Consider the following 11,473-nt stretch of genomic DNA (forward strand, 5'->3'; position numbering starts at 1 on the left):
TTTTTTTTTTTTTTTTTTCATTTTGGATGCCCATTTTCCCCTTCTGCTGCTGGAAACCCTGGGAACTTTCATTTGATGGCTCCGGTTTGTTTGCAGAGCTGGCTCGATGTATCCTGTGTACACACATACATAGACATTAAAAAAAAAACCTCTCTTTCCAGGCCATTCGGTACCTGGATGACCTTCTCAGTAACTGATTTTGGCTTCAGTCTTTGAAAGCAAATATTCTGTTTGTGGAGCGAGCATGACTGACTGGAGTCAGTGTTTGTGGGGCAGCTGATAAAGGTGCTGGGCCGACAATGGGAGATGATCAGCCCCTGGGGCAGTGTCCTTGCGAGGTAAACCATCAGCATGACACTTCTGTGCTTCCAGCTCTCACTGGTTCCCCTGTCCTCAGCCTTAAGAAAATCAAAGCTCTGCCTTCCAAGGTCACATTTTGGTTTCATTTGTTTAATACAGTGTAGGTGTCTGGCACCTGCACAAAGCCATCTGAAAGTTTGAATCCATAACAACAACAACAACAATAAAAAGCCACATAAAACAAAAAACAAACAAACAAACAAAGGAAAATAAAATAATCATTAAAAAACAACAAATTAGATTGGGGGTGTCGTGATTAAAATCTTTGTGAGTTTTTGTAAGCCCAGTTGCTCATTTTGGGGCTGACCTGAACCATCTTCCCTCCTGAATGGAAAATCGTGGTGAGGGCAGATCTGAAAACCACCAGAACTTGAGAACTGCTCAGCAGTCTCTGGATGCTTTTGAGTAAAATGGGATCACAAGAGGAATCCAGGTGAGAAACCTCTTTTTAGGTTGTAAAGAGACCAAACTAAAGTCCTCATGGGATGTATAGTTAGAGTTCAGTCTGTCCTGGCTTCAGAGCAGTAGCTGGCAGGGGGAACACCTTCAGGAGATGGAAGCAATACACCATTGCTGTCAGTGGTCCCTGCTCACTGCTCTCCCAGACACTCTGGAGCTGTGATGCATCTTGATGGCCTTTAACAATACCCCCCATCCAAAGCCCTGCTCTCTAAACTGCAGGGAAATCACATATTTAATGGTTAATGATTAAGACGTTCTCCTGGGAGCCGTGACTTTGCTTGGAGGCATTGGTTTGTTCATTAACACACGTTTAAAACCAGATGTCAAGGACATTCCCCAGAAGGCACACGTTTAGTGTGGTTTTGACCCCAAAACACAAATCTCTGCTTCTCTTAGGGGAGGAACAGTTTCACATCCAGTGAGTGAGAATAGCAAGTTTGCAGACTGTGTGCTGAGGACGCTTTCTCAAATTCCCTCAATGCATCACTCAAGAAAATGGCTCAGTACAACACAGGGCTATGGAAAAGACCAGGGTGGTGTAAGAGACATCTCCAAAACATCAGCCCCAAACACCCCTGAGTCCCCATGCAGAAAGCCTTTAAAAAAGGGCAAAAAGGTACCATTTCCATATTAAACAAGCTGGAGACTGGGATGACAGGGCCTAATCTTAAATAAACAAAGAGAAACTATTACCTGAATTGGGCAACAATCTGGGGCCCCAACAGCGTAGTTATTTCTAAAAATTTCTGTTTCTGAACCCTGTATACAGACAGGGCATGCTACAGTCTTTACCAGCTGAATTCTTTCCAGGTCTTTTCTTATCAATACTTCTTAATGCTCACTGAAATGTGAGCATTTCCAACTGCAAGTCTTGCTTAACTAAAGGGGAAAAAAAAAGTGTTAAATTGCTGCCTTCGAAAATAAGGCTCCAAGAAACATTTGCAGGCTTCTTCTGAGTGAGAGTAAAAGAAATTCAAAATGCAGTCAGATGCCCAAACATGCCACCCTGGTGAGGCTTGAGTTTTCTAGGCTGTAGTCACACTTCAGTGAAATTGGGTGCCTTTAAGATTGGGTCTTCAACTGCTGGAGCACCAAAAAACATGCAGAAGATTTAATTTTTTTTCTCTCACTCTTGCCCAGCTGTCTTTAGGTGGCAAACCTTCCCTGTAGGACCAGGGCTGGCTTCAGCAGAAGGCAACAGAAGGGTTCATTCCCAAAGTTCTTTGGGCCATGGGTTGAGTGAACCAGTGTCTTTCTCTCTGTTCGAAGAACGAAGTGAAGTCTGTGCTTGATCAGATCCCTGGTAGATGAAGAAGACCTCTCCCTGCAGTCTCACGTGGCTTGCCACAACATTTCTTCCTTTTGATTACACTGCTTCTTCCTCTCCCCGCCTCAGACCCCACACATGAATCTTGTTTCTAGTGTAGTTTTTCCTGCCACGTTGTCATCCCCTTCGTGAGTGAGATATTGCTCAAGTGAGAAGCTGAAGGGTGTGTGCACTCAGTTCAGGAATTCCTGCCCTCTGGCCAGAGGATTTGTTGTCTGACCTCCAACGTGCTCCCTGCAGCCAGAAAGTGCCACTCAGAGCTGTCTGGAGGGGTGGCAGCAGTCAGGGTGCTGGGCTTCCCGGACATCAGCTGGAAAAAGAGGCTGCCGGGAGCCAGCATGAGATCCTGGTATGTGCCAGGACGGAAAACCAGGCTCAGCTCACAAGGGGATGCTTGTGAGGCACCAGCAGATTCTCAGCAGGGAAAAGTCAAGCCTCAGCTCTCACCAGCTTTTGCACTGCTGGGTATGCAGGGAGACAGGGCTACAGACAAAAAGCGAGGTGGACCAAAAACATTGCCTTTGGTCCCTGCACCAAATTCTAGAGGCATAAGGAACTCAGACTTCTCTTTCTCCAAAGGATGCAATTGCCTTTTATCCCCCCTTCACTCTCCCAAGCTCCTGTTTTGGTTTGGTTTGGTTTTTTTGTTTGTTTGTTTGTTTTTAGGTTTGTGGGGGTGGTTTTTTTGTTTGTTTTGTTTATAAAATAAAACCTCTTTTTAACCCAGGCTTGCAAACTTTATGCTACTACTAGGTAGCAACTTTCATCTTCTCATTTCTGCTACAGCCACAGGGTGGTTAGATAAGACGGTCTCCGAACAGGCTCCTTGATGAGAAACTTGTCTTGCAGGGAGTTCAGCTGCACTCCCAGGTGGAGTAAAGCCTCTGTCTGTGACTAATGAGCAATACCAGGGCTCTGTATGTTTAAATTCTCTTCCTTCTTTTATAACAGGCTTTCTATGTGAGTTCAGTCAATGCCCTTACCTCTTGGATGAAATAATATTCACCTCCCAGCTAGTTTGCTGTAAAAGTTAAATCAGTCATGAAGGCTCAGCTTCAGTGATGAGAGCCTTGGAAAAGGAGATAAGTGGTGTGTGGGAAGCAGATGCTTATCTAGATCTAAGCAGACCTTGGAGGCTCACGGGTCAGGCTGATGTTGCTGTTGTGTTTTCCAGGGGAACAGACTGCTCCTCCTTTGAATGGCTGTTGTCTTGGTGATGCTGCCGTGGGCCCTGTGAGAGCTGACACAGTGACACAGAGATGACACCTGGTCCGCTGCCAGCTCCGTGCAGTTTGTTTTTTGAAGCACCTATTTGCATTTTGTTTATATGGGGTAAATGCAGGGGGAAGGAAGCACAATTTCTGACTGCTGGCTATTGGTACAACCCCCTGCTTCGCTTGACAGAATGGGGGCTGTGACTGCCACCACCTGATGGAACTGGATGAGGACCATATGGTAGTGGTGTGTCATCAGATGAGGAAGCAGTCATGGAGCTGTCCCAAGCACACACCTCTGCTGCCCTTGCAAGCAGAAAAAAATCCTAAAACATGCAGGAGAGCTCCCAGAGGGATCATATCCCCATGTGGAGCATGTGAGTGGTGTTTGGGGATACACAGCTGGGTGTGGGCAGGCACGGCCAGGGGTGCTTTCTGACCCCCTGCTTTTGACCTCCCACTGGATGTGATGGTTTAGTCTTGTTCCAGGACTCCAGTTCGGGTGGGAGGTGCTGCCCAGCATCAGGCTCTGTGTGTTGAAGGTAAGGTTGGGTCAAGATCCTTGCCATTTCTGAAGGAGTGGGGCTCCATTGGTGCTGCTGGGGAGGATTGGTAGGGACAGCAGATTCTGTCCAAGTTCATCAGCAACATTCCTGATGAGGGATTGTTCTTGTCAGGACTGCTTTGGCCATGTCAGATTAGGAACAATCACATGCTTTACCACCAGCAGCCACTCGCATGCAGGGATGGGAAGCAAGGATGGGGACTGGTGGGTGGGTGGGCTGTTACACCTCAACAGCAACTGTGGCTGTACCAGAGCATCACGATAATGATACTCATCCACGAGGATTAGAATCACCCTAGACTGGATTTTTCAAGTCAACATCAAGGAAGAAGCACCATCCAAATCTGGTTCAGCCCTCAGGAGGCTTGAATTGCTCCTGAAGATGCCCAGCCTTGCCAGGAGGGGTAGCTGGGGGTCTGGAGGCAGGCAAGCAGGAGAGTCTCAGCATTTTTGGCTCCTTCCCATGACAGCCCATCATAAACTGGCACTTTGAAAGATCCCCACTCTCCGCCCCAGCAGCTGCCACTGTCCCCAAGGACATGGTTGCACGGGCCAGGAGGAGGGGACCCGAGGAGGGCCAGGTGGGGGGCACAGGCAGGGAGCACTGCTGCCAGCCCAGCTGCTGCACACAAGGGAGGGAGGACTCACATTTGGGGGAGATTTTGGGTGGCTTTTGTTTACCTAAAGGGCCCATGTAGGGCATGAGGAGCACTGTGGGTAATGACTTCAGGGTCTTGGTGGGAGGGCTGCCAAAGGCCCAGCAGCACTGGGAGCGTGGAAATGGCAGGGAAGATGTTGGGACTTTATGCACAATGCATGCTCCAGGCAGCTCCCTTGTCTCTTGCTTTCAACTGAGGAGACATGTCTGCAAAGCAGGACTTGCACTGCAGAATGACTGGGTTGGCAGGGAAGAGGAGAGGCAGGTGTCCACTCCCTCCCTTGCTGCAGAAAGCAGGTGCTTACACAGGAGGAGGGAGGGAAGAGTGGCCCTGGGAGGTTTGCCAGGCACCAAAGCAGCTGGGAGCTCCTGGGGAGGAGACACATGGCATGTGTGGGCAGATTAACAAGCTGAGCCGATCAAAGGCTGCTCAACCCTGCACACATGTGCCCAGGCCGGCTGCCAGCTCCTCTGAAATGGTTTTCCTGGCCATCAGCTGAAGGAAGGTTCAATGGGGCAAATCCATGGTCTTCTTTCTTTTTACTTCTACCAGCCAAGCTTGGTTGCAGACACTCCTGGCTGAGACCAAGTGCTGGATGTCAGATCTCTCAAAGTGTTCAATGGCACAGCCTGACTACCTTCAGAGTTCTTCCCACCAGCTGAATGGCAGCATAGCACTGGACACTGTAGTTTAGGGGACTTGATACTTAATGCTGAATTGGTTGGACTTCAAAATTTATCTCCAGATATGAATATCAGATCTGCCATAGTCTGGGGAGATTTAACATGAGTGTAGAACAAAAGTGATCTGAGAACTTGGGAGTCCAGGTGTGTCTGAACTGGATGTGTTGTTTCCAGTCCACTTACACAGTGTTCTGCCGTGGTGTCTCAGTTTGAGATGATTTGGGGGGCAGGGATCTTATACAGATGTCTCCTCCCTTGGATTCAATCCCAGGCACCCCCAAACTAGAGAAATACAGCCAACAACCAAGACAGGCAATTGTACAGGAATGAACCTCCAATTCCTGTATGTAGCTCCAGACCAAAAGTTGCCAGAGGCTAATTATAGAAGCTCTGAGACTTTGAGGAGTAAAATTATCTTAATAGTTTAACTGCATAAACACACTGACTCATTATGGGAGGGTGGAATAACAGTCTCCTGAGCAGTGTGTTCACCTGTAAGCCAGAAGCTGACTTCTGGGGATTCCTTTCTGATATGTCCTTGCAGCTCTGCAATCCTGTTTGCCTGGAGACCTTCCACCACTCAGCACTATAGTGTCCACCTCCTGCAAGCATCCTTGAGTTGTCACATGCTCCCATCGCCCTGGCTGGGCTTTGCACCTCAGACAGCTGAATTTTGGGCTCTGCAGGACACCTCATCCCAACTTGCACCTCGCTGCCAGCCTGCAGTGCACCACAGCCTTCCTCCTGTCTTCCTCCTCCAAACTTCCTCCTTTCTGCTTTCTCAGGACCAGGGAGCCAGACCTGTGGTGCAACCCAAGACATTCTGTACGGTAAGCAAACCTGAGAGGAACTGGGCAAAGATGGGGATGGCTGCAGGAGCAGCCATTTCAACACAGCACGTCTTGCTCCCTCCCCTTTTCTACTCGTCTCTTTTCACTTGCTTCCCACACCAACATCAGCCTTTGTGATCTTAATCACTTTTTTATTTTTGTAATACTCTATGCAAAACCTATCCATACGTTTAATAGATTTTGTGACAGGTGAGACCTTACATGTCTTGTGACTGGGGCAGGGTGGCATAATTTTTAAGCAGTGCCACTAAGAAAAACTGCCAACCAAAGGAAAACTGGAGTTCCAACCCATACCTGCCTGCAGGCAAATCAGAGGATGGTTTTTATATGAGGGAATTTGCCACTTTGAAAGCCTAGGAAATCAGTCAAAAGACAGGCTGGGAGTATAGGAAATGATAAATGGGTCTGTCTTATCACATCAGGACAGTGAAAGAGGTGAAAGGAAATTTTAAGCTGCGAAAATCTATTTTTCTTTAATTTATTTTCCCCTGCAACACGCAATGAACGTGGCCCAGAAATTCCCAAAGGCAAAAATATATCAAGATTCAGAGAAAGACTAAATAGATATGGACAGAAAGAGTATCTAGATTCATTAGAATTAATGACAGTAGAAATGTCAGCACGTAGATTAAACTCCCTGCTTCAGGCTGCAGAAAACATTTGAGCCATTAGATCCAGCTGGAGAGGGGAGAAGAAGGGTGGGGAGGCAGATCCATCTTCATCCCTGCTTGGAGACCCATCCAGCCATTTCCCACACCTGGTCCAAGCTCTCCAGCTCTCTGCTTGCTACCCATGGAAAGTTAGTGGCCAAATCAAAGGGGCTTTGAAATAAGGTGCAACTGAAGGCTTGCCAAGGAACGTGAGATCCGCAGCAACACATGGGAATCACCATTCGGGTTCAGACCTACTAGTCCACAAATGCCTTTAGGTGCAGCAATGGCTTGCTGCTCCTGGGAGGAGCAGACCATGCCAGAGACCAGTAAAGGATTATGTGATCCTGGGAAAGCCATCTATCCCTGGCTGGTTACACCTTTAGCTAATACCTTGAGACTTGTGAGTTTGTACCAGCTCTGGAGTACCAGTTTGTCTTTATCCTGCTGTTAGTGCAGCTCCAGATTTCTGGGTGATCCGCTTCCCCCTGCCTCCAGCTGAGCTCCTGAGCACAATGGAATGATGTGGAAAGGGATTCAAAGTACAAAGAATTTGGCATCATGTGCTTTCTTACTGCTGGCCCATGGTATCTGCAGATCATTTGCAGGGAATAGTTGGTTGGAAAATGAGCTGTCTGCTGTGGGTTTCACCAGTCCCTTCAGCACACATTTCAAATCCATCCCAATCTAGAAGATGTTTCACGGCTATCTGATGCCAAGGCATGGTGTAAATTTAAAATCCTGGGTATTCACAGGTACGTCTGCAGAGTTACTTCTGCTCCTAGACCCAAACTAGCTCTAAATGGGGTAAATCAGAAGCAGACAAACACGAGTAACAAGGATTTAGGGAAAAGAGGCCAACAGTAGCTGTAGGCTGCTTCTGCTCACCATATTATCTCCATTAGAGCTACCTCTGCTCTCTCTGCACTGTATGATATCCCCCAGCTCATTAACCTCAGTGCCATGCATTTACCTCAGGATGCAGTTTCTATGCTGCATCCTGTTGCAGTATTGTGAATCTGAGCACATTTCCACAGGGAATGCCTGTGGCAAGAGACAGGAGAATACAGAGCACTGGGAAACAGATTAAGGGGAAATCAAATCTTCCCTCCATATCAGTAATGCAGAGCCCCCCCAAAAAATGTCCAATATATTAATAGGGCACCCATCTGAAAGCTGAAGAGTTTTAGGGGTTCTGGGCTTTGTGACCCTTCTGGCTGCTGATGGTAACTGGCAATCTTGGTCTTATTTGGGTAGCAAAGGGCCAGCCTCTCAGCTGGCTGTACCCTGAGAGGACCTGGTGATGGTCCCACTCTCTTCCTCAGAGGCGTAAGAGGAGACATCTTCAGAAGCCATTACACATTTTTTCTGTGGTCAAGGCACCCTTCTTTGTGGCTACTGAGTTAGCACCCTGTCTCACCTCCAGCTTCAGGTGCTTTTCTCTATCTTGGCATCATGCAGAGAGCAAAGTGGTCCCCAAAGGCTGCTCTGCTTCAGTTCTTCACCACTTGTGTCACTCCTGGACCATGCATTGGAGTCTGAGGATGTGGGATGTGACCGGCCTCAGTAGCTGGACCCAGATGGCGGATTCAGCGCAGCTGTGAATAGGAAGCCCTGAGACCTTCAAACCAGTTAAAAGCAACTCACATCACTCCCTGTGGTACAGGAAGGAGAATTCCAGCGTGCTCTGGGAGTGGGGCAGGAACCCTGAATCACTACTCGTGGTGTTGAGGTCCTTGGTCCTGTTGGAGGAGGAGATGGGACAGGAGCATAGCTTGTCCAGCTCGGTTCATAACATCTCCACCTAAGGAAAATGAGGACAAGAGGAAAAGAGAGGTAAGGGTCTTTTACAGTCTGGTAGTGTTGATGTTCCCTCCAGTTCCCACAGTGGTAGCAAGAGAAGAAGGTGTGTTTAGACCTGTGCCTTTGCAGTAGAGCCAGTGGAGTTTGTGAGGGCTTGTATGGTACAGCCAGCACCCCTGGCAGGTTGGTTCCCTGGCACAGCATGGGCATCTAGTCCTGGTTCAGACTGTGGGAAGAAGGAGGGGAAAGAGCCTAGCCTCACTTGAGAGTCCAACAGCTGAGCTGCAGCATGGAAAGCAAGAACATACTGCTTCCCTCATCCTTAGCCATGCAGGATGGGCTCTTTCAGACTTTAACCCCCCTTTTGCCACATTTTTCTTTCTGGCATCGGCTCTTCTCTTAATTAGAGAGGAGCAGCTGCAACCCTCTAATAACCAGTTTGTACTTAGCAGCTGCTGATGGTATTTTGGTGCCGTCTCCTCTCTCCTGTTGCTGAGCTGGCTCTCCCCCCTTTGCAGGGCTCACTGCCTGGCCTTCCTCCTCCCCAGTGAGCCCTGGCCAGCTGCAGGAAGGTCACCAGGAACTTAAGGAATTAATTTCACTGGAAACCACATCCAGAGAGACAGGCTGGAGGCGGAGAAGAAACTTGATCTCGTCAGTCACAGGGGAAGGAGAAAGGACAGGAAGGGTTTGAGATTGTTTCTTTTTTAGTGAAAATTTAGGAGACAGACAAAGGAGAAGCAAGTAGAAGTCAAACTTTTGATCAGGTGAGAGTTTTTGCAACAGTTTCCCCAGGAAATGCTCTGCCAGTGTTTTCACTTCCCTCAGCCTCCTACTTCCCAAGCTCTGCAGATCTCCTTAACACACAAGGAAACAAAACCCAAGGTCACTGTCAGACACTGTGGTATGTCTCTGCTGTGTTTAGTTTGCAGCCTGAAGAGCTGGAGCATCCCAGCAGCCCTAGGTGTGAAAGGTCAAAATTTGCATTCATCATCCAGAACTTACCCAGGCTACTTCTGGTACCCTCTGCGAGGCTTCTGTTGAAGTGAAAGAGCATTATTTTATATTACACAGATATAAGTAGAAGTGCAATATTTTATATAGAACATATTGTGTAATGTTTTGTTCTATTCTGTTCTAGGTTATTCTGTTCTACTTTGCTTCTCCCTCCTTTCCTTTCAGATGGAGAGTCTCGCTCTTTGTGTATATTCATGCCACAGGTTTTGGGGTCTTTTTTTTTTTTTTTTCCTACCAGACTGTCACTCAGTCCATTGTTTGACTTTGTGGGGTTTCTGAAAATGATGACATTCAGATATGGTTATGAGGATCTTGGAGTGGGATTTTTATTTGATAGCTTGTGAAAGCCTTTAGAGAGGCTAGAGTTTAAAAACTCCTGAGGATCATATCTCTGAAAAGCTGAATGTTTAGATGGGGTACCCCAAAAATTAGTACAGTGGAGGAAGAAATTGCTGTTGCATGGTCTTACACTTACATTTGCTTTAGTTTGTGCATAGGTATGTCCTGGGTTACTCCAGCTGGAAAAGATCCCAGTTCAATGGGGAGCGTTTTTCCCCCCAGCACCTGAGGCATGGGTAAGAAGACAGTGGATCTTATGCTCTCGCTCAGCCTCTCTTGCTGCAGGGACGTTGTTGTCACCAGCAAGACCTTGTTAGTGGGACCTGCCAAGAGTCCATTGTTAACACTGCCGTCCTGCAGGTGCTGGCACTGACCACCTGATGTGAATACCATATGATTTAGACTTTCTGGGACAGCCTTGTGACCTGCTTACAATAAAAATGCATTTTGGAGCAGTCTGGCAAGCTGTGTTCACATGGCTCTTGGGACTGATGCCTCTGGACAAGAGACATAGGATGAGACATGGTCACAGCTTGTGACCTTGCACAGCTGAGGAGGAAAGAGGAGTAAGAAGCAAGTGGGAAGAGATAATTTATTTTATTTCATTTTATCTGCGATCCAGGGGCGTGGTCTCAGCTCACACAACTGCAGAGAGGCTGAAGTGTTGGATGTCTGTCTTGAGGAAGGGAAACAGTAACTGAGTGAGGGTACCATCTCATCAGTGAGGGGAATAGCACATTTCTGCCGAGTGGGCTCTCAGGATGGGGAGAGAATTTGTGAACCAAAGACACCTTGGCGATACCAACTAGACTCTGAAGTCCTCCTATGATAACATCCTGAAGGCAGAGTAGTCTTGCCTGCTCCCTTGTAAGGGCATGAGTGAGCAAGGGAGGACAGGAGACCCATGCACTGACTGGCTTAGCCTAGAAAAGCCTCCAAACATTGTTAATCATCACTGATGGGCAGTGGACACTAATTTTCAAACTCATTAACTCATTGTCATTCACCCAAGAGAAGTTACTTTTAAGAACCTGCACCTGAATGCTGGGAACATCATTGTATTTCCCTGCAAAACCAAGAGGATCCCCTTCACAGGTCCTCCCACGTGCCTAACTCAACACTGGGCACTTAAAACAAAAGCCTTCAGAAATGGTGTAAAAGCAGGTCATCGTACACATGCCACAGTGTCACTGATGTGGTAAGACGTTGGTTTGCTGTACTAGAAAAATGTTACCACCCTGCTCAGCAAGACAGGAGCCAATATCGGTGAAGCTGGCTCAGAACAGGGCATACATGGGAAGGAACAAGGTGGAGAGGCTGCTGCTTCACTGACTCCAGCAAAACTACGGAGGGTTGGTGTTCCAGGTGCCTACTTGGAAAATCCAGCCATCGAGGTCACAGTGAGAGCTGCCCCACGTCAAGCTCCCTTGCAGCTCCCGGGAGAGTCCCAGAAGGCACTGGGCAGGACATAAAGGAGAAAGGCTGAGCTTCTAGATGCTTGAGGAGAGTAATTATAACCCTTTGCTTCTCTTGATGAAACCAA

This window comes from Empidonax traillii, unplaced genomic scaffold (assembly GCF_003031625.1).
Source record: "Empidonax traillii isolate 1590-97213 ecotype Southwest subspecies unplaced genomic scaffold, ASM303162v1 scaffold583:size513456, whole genome shotgun sequence".
Classification (NCBI taxonomy): domain Eukaryota; kingdom Metazoa; phylum Chordata; class Aves; order Passeriformes; family Tyrannidae; genus Empidonax; species Empidonax traillii.